Below are 16,299 nucleotides of genomic sequence, written 5' to 3'. Positions count from 1 at the left end.
GCTGCCCGCCATGCCCCTTCACCCTGCGGGCACGGCTTCCAGGCGGGCATCGTCGGCCCCTCGTTCCCACCATCGGGCTCTCGGCCGCAGCGGTTACGCGCCGCTGCCGACCGACCCGGCGCAAGCGGTGGCGGCGCCCCGGGGGCGGTGCGGGAGCTGCGCCCCTCCCCGCGGCCCTGGGGCGGGGCGGGACGGGGGGCGCGGACCCCGGCGCGCTCTTCGCTGCCAGCTGGCTTCGGCCCGGCTCCACCGCCCCCTCCCTGGCCGTCCATTATTTAGCCATCTCCGCGGCGGTAAACACCGGGGAGGGAGGGCGTGCCCGCCCGCTCGCCTGCAGGCACCGTTCGCCGCCCGCCCCCGGTCCTTCCCCGCGGCGCGGCCCCGCCGGGAGCTGCCGCGGGCCCGGGAGCAGCCGGCCCGGCTCCGGCAGGTGCGGCCCCTCGCTGACAGCCTTCCCTTTGCGCTCTCCCTGCAGGGCCTGTCTGTTCCCCCTCGGGCTATAAGAAGGCGGATGATGAGATGTCCGGAGCCACGTCCTCGGCGGATCTGGACGAGGCACCAGCCCGCACCATTTACTTGAACCAGCCCCAGCAGAGCAAGTTCCGCGACAACTGCGTCAGGTACGGAGCAATCCCCGCTTCTCGCCTTCCAGGCGGCAGCAGCGGGCAGGGAGGGCTCCGGTCCCTCTCCCTGCCTCCCGTCCCTGCTCAGACCGGTTTCAGCCCAGTAAGTTGTACATCCGCCGAGGCAGCCGGGTTTGTTGGCTGAAGAGACGTACGGGGCTGGGGGAAGGGGGGGATCCAGCAGTATCAAGGAGTAAGCTGCTTGTACCAGCAGTAGTGAGAGCAGAGAGCTTGTAGAGCTGCGTGGGTAAGATGCATGGAAAGATTCTTAGTTCAGTAGGGCTCCCTGCTCAGTAAGGCTGCTGAATTTTGGAATAACAGGACCAGATCCTGGAATCCCAGACACACAGTTAATCTGTGCAAACTTGGTGTGAGATTTGAATTGAATCCACTGTGTAAACTTCATGGAGCGTTCTCTTAAAAAGCAGCATCTAGTTGTAAGACAAGGTATAGGTAAGTATAAAAGGAAAGAATTGTGAAGGCAGGAAGAAGTAAAAGAAGTCTAACAAGGCAAGAATAGCTATGGATGCTACAGACTCTCATCCCGCTGCATACAAGGCTGTGGTCCGCTTGTGTTCTTTAATTGGAAGACCACAGGGAGTGTTCTTCAGCATATAAAGCCTTTCACTTTTAGGGGTGTGTGTGTGTGTGTGTGTATGTTAAGACTTCCGTTGATATGATTAATGTCATGTTACTGCAGCTGGGAAGCACAAAAAATGCACACTGAAACATGGAGTATGAGGATGTGTAATGTAAGCAAGTTTGTAGCAGTGCTAGCTAGGTGAACAGATGCCTCCTGTCATGACATAAGGAGGAGCGTTATTTAGCACACTTCTGTTTGGTAATGCAGATGTTTGGGTTATTGTTCAAAGAATGGCTCACACAATGAGTGCTTTTATGAAAAGAGGGACTTTATATTCTGCTGAACTGATGATTTCCGTTAGCTGGCTTATTGTGTTGCATTATTAAGGGATAATTCTGTCCACCAGAATGGTGCTAGTGTGCCAGGTAGCGTAGCAACTTAGTTATATGGGATTTCCTCATCAACTTTAACTTACTATATGCTTGCGTAGGGAAGGTCTGTGTTTTAAGAGCAGTTAACTACATGTATTTATTAGTATGTTGGTTTTCCTGTGTGGGCAGCGACGTTGGATGTTTTCTCACTTAATGTTTTCCTGGGCTAAACATGACTTGAGTTTGGCTGTTCTCTGTGGATAGTCTACTTGTGCTTTTCCCACTCTACAAAAAGACAAGCAGGGAATAGGAGGTTGACAAAATCTGTAGTTTAGATTTTCTTGAAGGGATTCTGCTCTGGCTAAACTGTATGGGGAAAAAATAGTGACTCTACTATGAAGAACTTGTTCCTGATAGCAGTTACCAACACCTGAAAAAACTGTTGTGCCCAATTCATTGTCTGGAAGCCATCTCCTAGTAGCTGTAAATAGCTTTTCAATTGCTTTTTGCAGCTTTGCCTCTGGGCAAGGGCAACCTGAGTTGGGAGGGTTATTGGTGTCAGGAATAGGACAAAATGCGGGTAGTGTAGTGGGAAACTGGAGGCGTGTGCATTACCTGCTTAGGGGTCTTGGCTACTTAGGATAGTTTAGAAATTAAGTTACCTTTCTATAAAAACGTGCTTCTACTTACTAAGAAAACTTATTTTTAAAGGGTGACAGGCTTTGGCTGTGCTCTCTCCATTCTCTGGATGAGCTTACTTCCTTCAGCCTGCTGGGAAGGGGTTCAAAGGTGACTAGAGCCGGTAGTATCTGGATAAGGATGCTGTCTGTGGGGTAAGAGTGATGGCTTGTTTACTTGTTTATATATACTGGGGTTTCTCTTGAGGAGTTGCAGTTCTGTGTTGCCCCTGGACTCTCTCACTGTGTTCAGCTTCTGGATTTCTCAGTGTCACTGGATTTGGAGATGTATTGTTTCTATGGGAGGCATCAGTGTACAGCAGTGCAAGGTACTGTGTAAGCAGATAAGCGTCTGTACATAAGGGCTTGTGGAAAGTTAAGCTGAAAGAGGTGAAGTTTGTTGTAAATTGTGTGACTTCTGACTGTCACCTTTTTGAGAGTCATCAAGGAGCCTCTGAACATCAGTGGGATTTTGTGAAATAATCATAGGAAGCTTTTTTCCAAATTAAGGGGGGAGGGGTGGGATAGCTTGCTCCAAGTTGAGCAAAATACAGCAAGAAGTGGAGACAGAGGGTGGAGGAAGGTAGGCTGCTGGTGTGGTATTTCATCTAGGATGGTCTAAGCATACTGAACTTAGCTTTTACAATAGCACTATATATTACTTAAAAGTAGTGTTACTGAATTATTTTAACTAGTCCAAAAAACAACCCACCCCAAAACACACTGGTACTTACTAGTTTTGCTCTCACAAACATAGAATTCCCTTTCAACAGCACTTTTCCTCAAAAAAGTTCAGTGGATGGAAAACATTTCCAAAAGTCTCTGTAGTGGAGGGATGTAGAAGCAAGAATGGTTCTTCCTTCCCCAGGCTTCCAGGTGAAGAAATGTGAGTAGCCATTGCTCTGCAAATTCTCAAACTTGTTCATGCTCTTCAAACTTTGGCACAAACCACTTCAAAGCCTAATGCTGTAAAACTTTGTAGGCTGAATTTAGTGTTGTCCTTTACAAGCATGTGTATCACAGAATTAGGTATATATGGCTGTCACTGTTCTTGGTTACACTGCAGTGATTTCTTTGTAGGAACATTCATATACCTGCATTAGAAGCTGTTCTCACCCTTCCTGTGTTCAGTTTGAAAGACTTTGTGTATGTGTAACTCTTTGGACCTTTCAATAACAGGTAAATGATCCTCTGTTTTCAGGTGAAGTGTTTTAGAACCTTTGAAAGATATATAAAAAAAAACCCAAACCACATAATTACTTTGTCCACTGGAGCTGTAGTTGTGATGTTAAGTACGTTTGCTTTTATGAAAGCAAACTAGTACCTGTTTTGACTCGTTCAATATAGCTTAAATATGTGTCTGTTTAATAGGAGCACTTCTGTACTTGAAATTCAGTAAGGAATGGAACATTTATGTCCTGAAAACTGCCAGCCATTCTGCACGCAGCTCCATGCCACTTAAAGGCAATAACTATAATCTATGCAGGCATTCTGTGTTCGAGGATGGAAGTCTACTAACAGCCATCATAAATGGAAGACATCCCTGGCTACAGGCAGCTTGAGATAGTAGTCATGCTGCTTCAGAGACCCTACCCAGCACATTTCCCCCCTTCTTTCCAGTGTGCTGGGGGAAAAGGCTTTCTTTGTACCTCTCTAAAATACTGGCTTTTACTTCTGACTTGGGTGTGGAAACACAAAATGATAGTGGATCATGGTTTCCAACCTTGAACTCTCCTGCTGTTGCCTGATTCAGCATGAATAATGATGGTAGCTTGTCTACTCATTATGTTGGATCATCAGCACAGCATGAAAATAACTGCAGCAGTTGGCTGGTGGTTTTGACTTAGGATGTTTTTTTTGCTACCTGAGTTTGCCTGTTTGCTTAAACTGTGTCTCTTTATTACCAAGTTTGGCTTATGATTACATAAGGGGAGATGACTTGGAAGTTTTTATTTTATAGGTTGAAAGCAAACTTGCCTGTTGCCTTGTAAAAACACAGGCATACAGGTGGGGTGTGATGATAGAGGCTTGAATGCTGTGTCAGTACTTCTGAGATCACTAAACTGGCAAGAGTACTTTCCCAAATATTCACTCAATGAAGACTGGCTTATTTTGCTTCACATGAGAATTTTCTACAGATCTGGTTTTCATGTAAATAGGATTGCTTGGTGATTCTTAAGAATACAGGAGTCTCCTCTGACATCAGTGGCTTACACTGGCTGCATAACAGAAACTTTTTTCCAGCACTTGTAGTAAAAATTGCCAGTTAAATGATTTGAGCCGCTCACTTGCAGTGTGTTAATGTTGATGCCAAAGTAGAGGGAACTTTGGGGTTTTTTAAATCCAGGAAACACAGAAATGCTGAAATTAAGAGCATTTCTAATTGTCTTAAAATTTTCAAAGTACATAGAAATTGCTGTTACAACTGTTGGTTTGTTTAATTCTTATATTCAAGGTCTGGTAAGTGCATCCTGGTGCAAGTCTGACATGAGTCAGGACTCCAGGTTCAGTGGCTTGAGTGGAAGATTGGGGCAGAGTAGCAGGCAGGAAGGGCAAGATTTTACTCATATGCTTTGACTAGATCTTTGAATCCAGAAGTCTTGTTGAAAAGCTTTTGATCAGAACACATTTGATAGCTTGATCTATTAGGGAAGTCCCGAAAGAGGCATTCTGTTAGCCAGAAACTTCAGTTCTTTCCATATAGGGAAAAGGTAAATTTTCTAGCAGAACATAAAGAGCAAAAACCCTTCATTTTTCACTTCTAAACTGTGCAGGGTCTTAAATCTCAAGCTGGCAAGAGAAAAAAAAAATCTTGTTCCTAAGTCAGAAACACTCTTTTGTGCTAAATTCCTAATGGTGATGCAAAAGGCTTCTAACAGCACTGCAAGTCCTGTGTTAAACTGGCTGGTTTTTAACGTAGTTCCAGACTGTCCTGTAAGTCTCTGCAGGATGCTTGCTGGTGACAAGAATTCATACTGTGCCTATGATTCTTAGTTTCAGCATTATGTTGCATCAAATGCAAAAAAAGGCATTGCTGTCTTGGCTTGTAAATGGTTACTGTCGAGGCCATTTGCAATTTAGAGGTATTAGTGCTTTTTGAATGTGTGTGGAGATCCTCATCTGTGAGCAGTGTGGTGCTTAATGAGGCCCTGGTGCTGAAATAGGAGTTGCTGGTATCACTAGGCAATTAGTATTGACCGTTGTAACATGAATATCCCAAGTAGTGTTTGTCATGATCTGCAGCTGGAGATGTGAATGGCTGTCTGCTATGTGCAAGTGCATTTATCTGCACTTCATAATGTAGACAGGTTGTCCTGGTTTTGGCTGGGCAGAGTGCTGTGTTTAGGAGTTAGGATGAGAGCAATGTGGATGACACACTGATGTTTTTAGTTGCTGCCAAGCAGTCAGGGACTTTGGCATGTTCCTATTGCCCTGTTAACAAGAAGCTGTGTGGCACCCAAGAAGCTGGGAGGGGACACAGCTGGGACAGGTGACCCAAACTGGCCAAAGAACGTATTCCATACTGTAGATGATGTCATGCTCAGTATACCTGAGGGGTGGATAAGGAGGCAGCTTGGCTTGGGCAAGCTGAGCGTTGGCTTTGGTTGGTGAGCAGTTGTGCTGTGCATCACTTGTGTATATAACTGTGGTGTTATTTTATTCCACTTCTGTCCTATTAAACTGTCTTTATCTTAACCCATGATTCTTACCTCTTTCCTCTTCAATTCTCTTCCCCAACCTATTGAGTGAACAGACCTCTGTGCAGTTTTTCTACCTCCCAGACAGGTTAAACCATCACACCAGCATTTTCCTTGCACTAAAATGTCCTTTTGCTCTTCAGGTAAAGCTATGGCTGCTTGTGTCTAACTTACTCTTGGTAATGTTCAGACACTGTCCCCACTTGTGTTTGTATTTCCTTTGGAAATCTCTTCTGTTGTCATGTGAACAGATCACTTTTCTGACTACAGAAAAGCATTTTGGCATTCTTCAGAGAAGGGCTGTGTTATTATATCCTGAATAGTAGAAGTGTAACCATCTATTAAACTAATCCTCTGCTAACTCTTCAGTTCTAGGTAGATGCTGTTCTTAACTGAGAAGAAATACTCAGGTATTTCTTGTAAATGACAAAATAACTTTTGTGCAGCTGTTGCTGGTATAATCTGTCACAGGGAAGAAGGCTTGGGTACAGCTACAGAGGGATTTTCAGCTATTAAAACTCAATAAAACTGATGTCATGTGCCTGGTGTTAACGTATTCCAGACTGTGCCATTGGATCTGTAGCTGCTGCAGCTTTGATCTTGGTGGGCTGCCCCTGGGGCTTGAGCTCCTGGACAGTTAGTATGTTGAATGTTGGCTAAATGAAATGTCTGGATAAAAAATGTGAGAGTTGATGAGCCCTTCCATGTGCTGCATGGCTGAGCTTTCTGATATCTTGATGCTGATTATTTTTTTGTGTGTGTCATGATGAAATTAATACATCAGTAGTAGCAACACAGCAGGGGAATTTATCTGAAAAGGGGGAAAAGACCCAGTTCAAGTCACTATTGTAGTGACTTTGAGGCACTGAGTTTAAAGGCAGTCTGACTTCATGCAGTCAAAGCTGTTGAATAAATATTGGCCGGTACTGAGGTGCGTATTCCCTTGTGAATGCATTTCTACTTCTCTCAACAGAGCTCACCAAGATTTGAGGAGTATGTGCAGAGGCAGATACTAAATGGTTGTCAGTGATTGTGTAGTTTGAGTGAGGGTGAAGACCAAAGGAGGTGTCTCTCAGGACTTGGAAGTGGTGTGTACAATAAATCGCCCTTCCTCAGGTCTCCTGCTGTTCTCAGGTGTGTGCAGCTGCTGGCTTAGTACTACAGGCCTGTACTACAGGCCTGTACTACAGGCCTCACTGTCTGTCGGCCAGTGGTGGCCTGTGGAAAAAGGTAGAAGAGCGTGAAATTCTCTTAAGTTAACCAAAGTACATCTTAAAAACTGTTAACTGCTTTCCATATAGCTTCTGTGGGCTGAAAATATTTGCTTGGTTTTGAGAGAAACATGGCTATGAATTTCTTCTACCAGCCCCCTGCTTGTCACTAGAATAACAGCTGCTGACATAGTGGTGACAACTGGAATGAAACAGTGGCTTTAAAACTGAAGCTAGCTCTCTGGCTTTGAGTGCCAGATAACTTAGGTGACTTGCTTTGATTTATTTTTTGGATTTTTTTCCAATTACCTTCATATCAGTACTGTGCTTACTGTGAAGCCTCTTTTGGGCTTGCACAGTAATTAAAGGTGGTACTAAACTTCTATTAGGTAGTAGTGTTTCTAGGTTAACTATTCAACCCGCTTCATTTTACTGAGTTATACTTGCCAGGAGGGCTACAGAAAAGCAAGAGTGTATTTCTGTAGTGATGACCTGACAATATCAGAGCGTGCTGGAACAATGTTGTGCCTACAGAGCTTTTAGTGCTGTTTCTAAACAGTCTTTGTCTGATGTATTTGTTACTGAAAAATAGCCAGGAGTCTATTCCCTTTTCTGTAGGGATTGTGTGAATAGAGAACAAATGGAGATGGCTTTTCTGTTTGCATGCTGTAGGCAAAGCCTCCAGGGTACAGGATTTAGAAGCAAAAATGCTATCACTTCTATTAAATATGCCCACGAGGTCTTGTTTTTAGGTTAAACTGCACGTAAGCAGTTGTGCTAATGCCTATTCTGTATTAAGACTGCTGTGAGCACTACTGTAGGACACCTTCCTAGTGGAAGTAATACGTGTTTTGGCAACATGAGTTACACTTTTTTTTGCAGTTTCACTACCTATTCATGGCAGAAGTCTTGATGATACGAGACTGGGGTAGTTTGGCATGAGATACTGTAGGCTAAGAATTCTAAAAACCATTGCACAAGAGTTGATCTTGCTGAACTTGAGAGTAGTAAGACACTCATAGTACAGTGGACAACAGATCATAATCCTTTTCATGTAGTTCTGTCTTAAAAATGGTCTGTGCAAAGATAACCAAAATGAAGCTCTCTGAAATGGCATTAGCAACAAGCTTAGCAGAAGTGCAGATAGTTCAGCCAAGCTGGGTGTGTCAGCTCCTAAAACAGAACTTGTGCATTAATGTAGGTAACAGAACACGTTGCAAGCAGAAAGCTGTGATAATCAATGAATATTGCACTCATTACCCTGCCATCTTATTAGGCTTTGGTGTAGGACACAACACTAATGATGCACATTACTGTAAAATAATGACCTAAGAATACATTTGATATGTCTCTGTTAATTTGTGTTTTCTTATGTAAAGTGCTCTTAAACCTCAGTGGCTGGCTGTCTAGCTGACAGCTTGTCTGGTGGTTTTTTTTTTTTTATTTCCAGTTAAATTAATACCTGAAACAAACTGTTTTTCGGAACTTCACTGTGTAATTACAGCAGACCTAAGCTGTTCTGACCCACAGAAATTAAGTTCTTGTAGAACTTGGCTTGCTGGAGTTCATGGGCTGGCTTGATGCATTCTGACTTTCTTAAACCTGTACAAACCAATTTTCTCCCCAAATCATAGGATTGGAGAGGACTGAGATACTAAGATGTGATCAGTTCCTCATGTTAAAAAGGGAGGGGAAGAACAAGTCTTCCAAGCACACAGTGGTGCTGTAGTTCCTTCTGGCAAGAGCCTGATTTGTAAAGGAAGGAGTCCTTGCACTGAGGGAGATGATGGGAGGTGATGAGATCCTTGGGGTAACTGTCCCACTGGTAAGAGTTTCACTAGTAACTGAGCACTGCAATTGGAAGCTGCTAGAAGTGGGGTTTGGATGCTGCCAAAGTTCAGATGGATTAATACATCTGAGTGTTCAGAGTCAGCTTCACTGTCCGAGCAGGTAACTGAAGACAACAGACTTACTGGTTTTTGGTATTGCATCAGCTTTGTGGGAAAAATTTTCAGTGCCTAGGCAGAAGAATGTCCTTTAATCTAAGTTGTGACTTCTTTTATGTTTTGACAATATATAGGAACTTGTATGTGCAAGAGAGAAGCTGTAGGGGGGGAGTACAGGAAAAGATGGAGATAAAAACAGGTATTTGGACAGCGGGCAGCTCTGGGGCTGGCTGACAGTAGCCTAATGTGATGGCTGCTGGTTCTCTGTTCTGGTCAGACATTTCAGCTTTCAGCAATAATACAGCGTAGGATTCAAATCATCCACTACTTAGAGCACAAGAGTAAGTCTAGCTCCTTTTGCACTCCTCTGTTTTGATCTGAGCTGAGTCCATCTCACTGGAGTATTTAAGTATCACATGCCCTTTTCTTAGCTGATGGAACCTAGAGGGTGTATAAAAAGCACTGAAACCCTTTACTGGCTAAGGTATTCCTCTGCAGGAGTCATAGTGTCAAGGATTCACCACAGAGCAGAGATTGCTGATCAGATTGGGGGCTATCCTGGTTCAGACAAACTCCTGCCTGGTGAAAGAAACCAACTTTGGTTGCTTATTGCCTGACAGGAAGCTAGGTCCTAATTACTCCATGGGCATATAAATAATTGCTCCTTAAATACCCTTGTACTGTGTTCCTTGGGGTATGTGTAAACAGTTGATTTTTGTGTTTCCTTAGCAAGCATCTCAATCAAAATACACTGTCTTCCATGTGCTCTAAGGAGGTAGGTGATCTTCTGGTGTGAAAAGCATGCAGCTGCCAAAAACACTTGTAACACCTGGATATATAACAACCCAGTTTGTAATATTCTGCATGGCAGTGTGGTGAGATGCTGCTATGAAGGAGCTTTCTCTGCTTGGTGTAGTAACTGCCTGCTGGGGTTTGTGTTAATGTAGTTAAATACACTTGAAATATGTGGAGTTGGCTACTGTGCCTTCTGGGTGATAGTCTGAGGCGGCTTGCTTGTATTCTGCTTCTGTACTCGAGCTACTGCAGAACCTCTAAAGCTGATGTCAACCTTGCCATTAAGAGAAGTGTCACTTGCCTGTGGGACCCTACTAAGCACATGGGTTTTCACTGGTGACAGTGTTTTAGCACTGAATTCAAGCAGATCTTGGGGGTTTTTATAACTTTCTTCCCCGCTACAGGGCACCTGATCTATTGTGCATATTAATGGTAACAAAGCTTCCTTGGTGAAAGAAGAGTTCAAGTCTTTAACACTTTCTTTACCTAGCCCCTCTCCTGTGGTTCAGGTGTCTGTGCCTGGCTTGGTTACTAATTGTTCCTGTGACTTGATGTGTGTTTAAAAGCACTAACACCAAGCAGTGGGAAGTACTTCAGCTCTGGGATTTGAGACTGTTTCAAGTGCGTGAACTGTGGCATAGATAGCTGTGGGTGAACGCTGCCTAGGGAAGGAAAGGTTGTTGCATTGTCCTATTTATTGTGATTAGTCTGAAGGTGAAGCTTGACTCAGTTGTCAGCCTGCTTCTCAAGGAAGTGATGGAAGTGCTTTAGATGGCTGACTGGGACAATGTAGGGCTGTATTGGGCTGCATGTTGCCAGCACACACTTGCTTCTCTGTCTCTGTTACTGGCAGCCTTTGCCTCTTCAAGGATGATACAGTAAAGCTTGACTTTTTAAAGTTTTTAGGGAATGGGAAATGGCAACTGTGGGAGTTGCCATGCAAAAAAAAATCCATGTTAAAAGGAAGAACTGTACTGGAAAACTACTGCTGCGATTCTCAGTGCTCTGGTAGCTACTTCTCATGTGAGTGTTCCCAAAATAACTAATCCTTGTTGTGTTAGTGGTGGAGTAGCAAGTTAAGGTATGTGAATACCACTTACTTCTCTCAAATGATAGTGCTTGATTTCTAGCAAAATCTCTGCACTGCCCCTGGAGCAGTATTCAGCTGTACTGCTGTGTATCCTAACTCATTTGATAGGGTTTGGTGGTGTTCCTTCTGACTTTGGACAGTGATACAACATGAAACATGACTGGGATTGCAAGACAAGGTTTTGTTAGTGGGGAGGGTGGTTTCTTCAAGAAGTTGCTAAAAGCTTCCCCAGGGTCTGACAGGGGTCAGGCCAAGGCTGAGCCTAGTGGTGATGGTGATTGGTGCCCTTGAGAGAACATTTTAAAAGGGGGGGAATAAAGTGGCAGCTTTTTGCAGCTAGAGAGGTGTGAGAAACTGCAGACACCCTAGTCAGTGAAGGAGGGGGAGAAGGGGATCCAGGTGCTGGAGCAGAGGTCCCTCTGTAGACTGTGGGGAAGACCATGGTAAGGCAGGCTGTGTCCCTCTGTGACCCGTGGAAGATGATGGGGAGTAGAGAATCCACCTGTGGCCCATGGAGGATCCCATGCTGAAGCACATGGAAACTGTTGTGATTTCATGTGGCAAGGTTCTGGTAGAGGAGAGGGGGCTCCAGGGGTGGCTTCTGCAAGAAGCAGCCAGAAGGTCTCTGCAGGCCTGAGAGAGTAAACACTAGCTGATTCAAGGCTCAAGTTATTGACCAAAGCTGAGCCCATCAGCGATGGTCACAGTGCCTCTGGGAATCACATTTGGGAGAAAACAGCAAACAGCTGCTTTTTGCCACCAGAGGAGGGAGTGAGATGATGTAAGAAACTCTGCAGGCACCAAGGTCAGTGAAGAAGGGGGGAGGAGGCGTTCCAGGAGCTGGAGAGAAAAATTCCCTTGCAGTCTGTGGAGAAGACCATGGTGGAGCAGGTGTCTCCCTGCAGCCCATGGAAGTGGATGGAGACCAGAGACCTCACCTGCAGCCTGTGGAGAGGCCACATGCTGCAGTGGGTGGAGACATATGGAAGATGCTGTGACCTCTGTTGGAGCAAGCCTCTGCCAGCACCTGCAGCCTGTGGAGAGAGATGGAGACAGAGATGAAAGATCTGTGCTGGAGCAGGTTTGCTGGAGGAGAGGCTTGTGGCTCCTGGGGGGGACCAGGCTGGAGCAGTCTGGGCCTGAGAGCCTAAGACATTCTGTGCTTTATGGCTGCACCCCATAACAGTGACCCACGCTGGGGCAGCTGGGGAAGAGCTGAAGCCCTGTGGAAAAAGACTCATGCTTGAGAAGTTTTTGAGGGACTGTCTCCTGTGGGTGGGACCCCATGCTGGAGCAGGGGAAGGGTGTGAGGAATGCACCCCTACCAGCTAAGAATGAAAACAGCTTGTGAGGAACTGACCAAAGCTCCCTATTTTCTGCCCCTCCCCATGCCACAATGAGGGGGCCGAAGGGAGCGAAATCCTGACTAAAGCTCAGTCTGCTAAGAAGGGAGGGGTGGGGGGAGCTGCTTTAAGATCTGGTCACACTTCTCATTACCTGACTCTGGTGTCACTGGGGGTGCAGTGTAATGAATTAGAATTTTTTTTCCTTTATTCTGTGGGTCTGTTTTGCCTGTGATGCTGATGGTAGAATGATCTCTCCTTGTCCTTATCTTGACTCCTAAGCTTCCCAATGTCTGTTTTCTCCCTTGTCCAGCTGAAAGGGGGATTGATAGAGTGACTTTAGGCATCTGGCCTCCAGCCAGGCCCAGAGCACTGCAAGACACCTGAAGGAAGATGTGGCCCTGTAGGAAGCCTGTGCTGCAGCAATCTCCTGATGCTCCATGAAGAGAGGAGCCCATGTCAGAGCACCATTTCTGGCAGGACTTGTGACCCCGTTGGGGACCCACGCTGGAGCAGTCTGGTCCTGTGGAAGGGACCCACGCTGGGGCAGTTTGTGAAGAACTGCAGCCTGTGGGAAGGGCTCACATTAGAGAAGCTGGTGGAGAACTATCTCCCGTGGGAGGGATCCCATGGGAAAAGTGTGAGGAGTCTTCCCCCAGAGGAGGAAGGAGCAGCAGAGACAATATGGGATGAACTGACCACAAACCCTATTCCTCATCCCCCTGTGCTCCTGGGTGAGGAGGAGGGGGAGAAATCAGGAATAAAGTTGAGGCCTGGAAGAAGGGAGGGGTGGGGGGAGGCGTGTTACAATTTGTTTCATTGCTTGACCCTGTTTTGGGTAATAAATTATATGAATTAAGTGAATTAAGTTGCAGATACAGATCTCTTCTAATGTTTGTTCAGCTGTTTAAACATCAGACTTGTGTAGCAAGCAAGGTTTGCATAGCTAACAGCTGTTGCTTTAGGAAAAAATGCTTGTTTGTTTTTAACATAGACACCCCTCTTCCCCCTGCTATAACCTAGTCTGTGAGCTGCAGACCTGGTGTCCTTGGGGTTGGGCACCAGGCACTTGATGGCTCTGATCTGTGCAGACTTGGTGGGTGTTCATCTTCAATGACTGAAATTGTGCTATAAATAAGCTGCCTGCATTTTTTTACCCATTCACCTGTAGTTTTTAACTTCAGGATAATCAAAGCTCAGAAAGAAGTCATCTGCAGTGCATCTACATGGGAGGAAGCATGAAGCTTTTTTTATTGCTAAGTATAGTACTTGTCCTTTAGAGCTGCTCTTCAGAGCCAGATTAATCAAATACTCCTGCCTAGCGTAGAGTATTAGTTAGCTGTTCATAAGAAGCTCTTGGAATAACATACACCCTTCAGTACGTAAAGGTGACTGTTCTGAGTCTGCATGGTGACTCCTGAATGGGTCCCTCACTAATTGGAGAGCCACCTGTTTTCTGTAGGCATCTGTAACGCTACTTCAATGGCTGGAGTGACTTAATATGTATAAAGCTCACTCAAAATAGCTGTACTGTGGTGGTATTAATGCAGTTGTTAGAGTAAGAATATTGTCTGGACCAGTTAGCTGTGAAGCTGCTAAATGGTAGAATGTTTCATGAAGGTTGTAGCTTGATTGCCATCAGACAACTTCTGCTGTACTATAGTCCCAGCAATGTGGGCATTGTGGTATCCAAGGAAAACCATTTTGATATAAAAATTTGCCAACTCCTCATTTCTAATTAGTGTTGTCTGGGGAATTCGCTTGTTAGGTAAGTTTAAACTGTTGCTGTGATTAACCTGTCTCAAAGTCACAAGGTACTCCTGAGCTGTGTATCTTTAATTACTCTGTGTTATCAGAAGGTTATTACATGTGGGACCAAATAAATGGGGCTTAAATAAAAAAAATACTTAGCTGGAAGAAGCAGCCTTTCAAGGAAAGAATTTCTCTTCATTCATACAAGTGAACTGCATTACATGCTGTATACCTGGATGTGTGTCTTCACTCAGTGGGCTGAGATGGTGTAGTTTATGTTGAAGTTGTGACCACCTGTGACTTCTGTAGAGTCACACCAAGTACTTTACTACATGATTCTGCTGAGCAGTAGTACCAGTAGGAAATCTGGCTGTAGTGCTAGGAATGCTGTTGTGTTGCCTTTTTGGAAATCCAGTTTAACAACTTTGTTGTATCAAAAGCCATGGGGGTTTGTAATGGCTTGAATAGAAAACCAGGTGAAATTAAAATGTAACTACCACAGTCTAATAAGATATGATCTTAATATTTTTAATTGATCATTCTACCTTCCCCACTAATTGTACACTGGTGTCCAAAATAGCTTCATCAACAAGTGGTGCCATGTTTTCCCTTCTTACTGCTTTATTCTGGAGGAAGTGGCAGTGTACCCTTAAATGGGGATGGGGAAGTGTGGCTTAACCTGGCTGGCAGCTAAAACAACCACACAGACATTTGCTCACTCCTCCTTCCCCCAAGTGGGGTGGGGGAAGGAATTTTGGGGGGGGGGGGGAGAAGGTAAAAAATTGTGCTTTGGGATAAAGGCAGTTTGAGACAGAAAAAGAAGAAAGTAATGCTAAAAGTGATGGCACAGCACAATTTCTTACTGCCTGTGACTGTGCCCAGCTAGTTCCTCAGACATGCTGCCCCCCAGCCAACTGCCCCAGTTAGTAATGAGCATGACATCCCACAGTATGGAATATCCTTTCTACCAGTTCAGGTCAGCTGTCCTGGCTGTGTCCCCTCCTGGTTTCTTGGTGCCTCACCTCTTCTTGGCAGGCCAATATGAGAAACTGAGAAGTCTGTGAGTGCTTGGCAAGAGCTAAAACTGTTGGGGTGTTATCAACATTATTCTCATCCTAATTCCAAGGCACAGCACTACATCAGCTGCTGGGAAGAAAATTACCTCTAACCCTGCTGAAACCAGGACAAGAAGAAAAGAGGGAAGAAGAAAGTGGTTCAATTAAATAAGTGGCCATGGGTAATGGGAGTTCTTTAATGTTGCCCATAGAAAGCTGAGAACCCCGCTGAACTTAACTGCCTGTGGATCAAGGGTCTGTTTTATGCATAGCCAAATGTGAAAGGCAGATAATAGAAGCACAGTGGTTTGGGTTGGAAGTGATCTTTAAGATGATCTAGTTCCAACCCCCTGCTAGGGGCAGGGACAGCCTCCACTAGCCCAGGTTGCCCAAAGCCCCATCCAACCTGACCTTGAACACTGCCAGGGAGGGGGCAGCCACAGCTTCTCTGGGCAGCCTGTGCCAGGGCCTCACTGCCCTCACAGGGAAGAATTTCTTTCCTAATACCTGATCTAAATCTATCCCTTTACAGTTTAAAGCCATCCCTCCTTGTCCTAGCATTAGATGCCCTTGTAAACAGTCTGCCTCCCAGTACCTGAAGGGGCCTGCAGGAAAGCTGAAGGTTGCTTGAAGATCTCCCCAGAACCTTCTCTTCTCCAGGCTGGCCAAGCCCAACTCTCAGCCTCATAGCAGAGATGCTCCAGCCCTCTGATCATCTTTACAGCCACCTTGTGTGGTCCTTGTCTGTCTTGTGCTGGGGGACCCCAGAGCTGGACCCAGTACTGCAGGTAGGGTTTCACCAGAGCAGGGGAGCAGAATCACCTCCCTCAATCTTCTGGTCATGCTGGTTTTGATGCAGCCCAGGACAGGGTTGGCTTTCTGGGCTGCAAGTGCTCGTTGATCTGTCATGAGTTTTAAATCCATCAATACCCTGAAGTCATCTTCCTCAGGACTGCTCTCCAGCTGTTCTCCACCCAGCCTTTAGTTATGCTTGGGATCTCCCTGACCAGTGTGCAGGACCTTGTACTTAGCATTGTTGAATTTGATGCAGTTCACATAACCCCACCTCTCCAGCCTGTCCAGGTCCCTCTGGGTGGCATCCCCTTCCCTCCAGCACGTTGACGGTACCACAGAGTTTGGTGGTGTCAGCAAACT

The 16,299-nt window shown here is 45.4% G+C and overlaps 1 long non-coding RNA gene across 1 annotated transcript; it reads left to right on the top strand.

Annotated features, from left to right (window-relative positions):
* Positions 1–561: 561 nt before the first annotated feature.
* Positions 562–10,893, top strand: LOC311203275. Its single transcript, XR_014617957.1, has 3 exons — positions 562–620; positions 9,839–9,884; positions 10,804–10,893. It is a non-coding gene; the product is annotated as an uncharacterized lncRNA (long non-coding RNA).
* Positions 10,894–16,299: the final 5,406 nt, after the last annotated feature.

This window comes from Gallinula chloropus, assembly GCF_964237585.1.
Source record: "Gallinula chloropus genome assembly, chromosome: 1".
NCBI lineage: Eukaryota > Metazoa > Chordata > Aves > Gruiformes > Rallidae > Gallinula > Gallinula chloropus.
The sequence above is the reverse complement of the archived record's forward strand: the minus strand, read 5'-3'. Positions and strand labels throughout refer to the sequence as shown.